Source organism: Ostrea edulis, chromosome 7, assembly GCF_947568905.1.
Source record: "Ostrea edulis chromosome 7, xbOstEdul1.1, whole genome shotgun sequence".
Lineage (NCBI taxonomy): Eukaryota > Metazoa > Mollusca > Bivalvia > Ostreida > Ostreidae > Ostrea > Ostrea edulis.
The window spans coordinates 33693794-33696155 of NC_079170.1; the positions used below are offsets into that span (position 1 = coordinate 33693794).

A 2362-nucleotide genomic window follows, 5' to 3' on the forward strand; every position below is an offset into this window, starting at 1 on the left:
ATTAAATCAGATAGCTAGCTCGCATTTCCCCTTCTTTCTCCGGCTTAAGAGGACTGTTACTATAGGAATTTGATCCTCTCTTATAATTAACACTGTATTGTTTCCTTGATAAGAATGACAAACACACCAGTATGAATATATCAAAGAAATAATGTTAAGGAAGGTATGATATTGATAAATCTCACAATAAATGAGCATTTCTTTGTTTGTTTGAACGTATAACCTTTAGTAAAGTTGCGTCATTTTATTGAGGAAATAACTAGTTAAAAATAAGATAAAAATGTGTATTTCTTTGTTTGTTTGAACGTATAACCTTTAGTAAAGTTGCGTCATTTTATTGAGGAAATAACTAGTTAAAAATAAGATAAAAATGTGTATGTTCGTGTTGCAGTGAAAGGCAAGGAGGAAAGAGGTAGATATTTGGAATAGTCGTAGAAAGTAAGTTATAACTTTCAATTCTGTGTGTAGATTAGCTTCTATAGAGATGTCCTCCTAAAATGAAATGAAGGTTTTACCTCAGGCCGATGAAATTGTGTCAAACTTTGAGTTAGAATTGTCCATAACTTAAACCTCCACAAGAGGAAAAGAGTAAGTCCTGGGATCTCAAAGCGAACTCTCATTTCGTCCCCACTTCCAATCATTCCTTCATCCATCCATGAAAATCATGTTTGATTGGGTTAGAATTAACTTTTCTGAGAGTTTCAATTATTGTCACTTTATTGATTGTCTCACGCCCTCCTAATGTGCGAGACTTATAGAATCCTTCATTAGTACGAGTGTGGGATGGGGAAATTCCACCGATGGGGGGGGGGGGGGATCGTACTCTAGGACCAGGCTTTACAGACTTCTAGAGAGGGAATCTTGTTCCAGAGGTGGAATTTCCCTATCCCACACGAGTAAATAATGAAGGATTATTTTTCTCACATTTTACCCACAAAGTTTAGTGCATAAATTCAAGTGCTTCAAGAAAATTCAAAATGATCAAAATCTTTAATTGAACTATGCAAAAAAACTAATTAAATAGCCAGAAACAGCATACCCGAAAAACCAAAGGTTGTCCACCAGAAAGCTGTATCAAATAGATATTCAAAGAAAACGATACAAAATATTCTACTTCACCGTGTTACATAGATCATAGAAATATAATATATCACACTCTAATGTTGATCTCGGACCTGGGATTGGCTCCGAGAGTTGATCACTCGAGGGGTAATCCCAGGTCCGAGATCAACATTAGAGTGTGATATTCTTTATATCATATACCTAAAACACAACAAGTTGATAAACATTTTTTTTTTAATTTGGGGGGGGGGGTGGGGTGGGTTATTGACCCAAACATAAATACATGGTATACTGTACAACGATATTTAACTATTTCATTCCTTCAGTGAGTTTACTTTAATGGTTACGTTTCCAGTACTATTGGCATTGTGAAACATGCTAAAGTATGGGTTTTGTAGCTTTATTCCATTGCTGGTCACGATAATTGGATGATTAATTATGGGTCCACATCCCCTCATGTGGTCTAGAATTAACTGAACTGCTTGGCTGAGAAACTAGTCATATCTATCGTTGTGTTGTTCATGTACATGTATATTCTATTAAGCAGCTCCTAGGGGCTTGCTAATAGATACTAAAATTGGAAATAAGTGAATTACTTTTATTTATTTTTTCGGATTTAAACAAACTCGCCCGTTTTCAATATTTCATATAATTTGTAAGAGTTGTAGAACTTTGTTTACGTGGCGTCATCGTATGAACGGGAATGTTTACAGATCTGATGCTGCTATTTCTTTGCTTAAGGAATGTTACTTTATACTGAAGTAAGTTTTTTTTTTTTTTACCGTTTCCCATCTGTTTAGCATCTATAAGTCGTTGAAACACATCGGAAGATAATGGTTCTACTTTTCTCGTTTTATTGCCAAGTCCTCGGGATTTTAGATTTCGGAAATCGTTTTAAAACAGTTTTCTACATCAAAATTGCTGTAAAGTAACATTTTATTTCCATTAGGACCGGGAATTTCTGAAAATACTTCAGTATCACCCTCCATAATCCTCCTACTGTTTTCTGTCGCCTAGAACGTTGATTGTTTTGAAATGAAGTTAAACGTGTTATTGTTCTAAATAAACAATTGTTACTAGGGTTACCCCCCTTTGCTTAGATACTCGCTACAATTTAGCGCTGTTTTTGAAAACGTTTTTATTTAATTTTTCTGAAATTTTGTCGTGGAAGAAAGTATTATATTTGGATATGGGGCTCACGGCGGGTGTGACCGGTCAACAGGGGATGCTTACTCCTCCTAGGCACCTGATCCCACTTCTAGTGTGTCCAGGGGTCCGTGTTTGCCCAACTATCTATTTT

The 2362-nt window shown here is 35.6% G+C and overlaps 1 protein-coding gene across 1 annotated transcript in view; it reads left to right on the plus strand.

Moving 5' to 3' along the window:
• The first annotated feature begins 374 nt into the window (after positions 1–374).
• LOC125654048 (interferon-induced protein 44-like) overlaps positions 375–2362 on the plus strand; it is a 56577-nt gene continuing 54589 nt past the window's right edge. Inside the window, exon 1 of the mRNA XM_056144066.1 lies at positions 375–438. The gene's annotated coding sequence lies outside the window, so the exon portion shown is untranslated. The remainder of the gene's footprint in view (positions 439–2362) is intronic.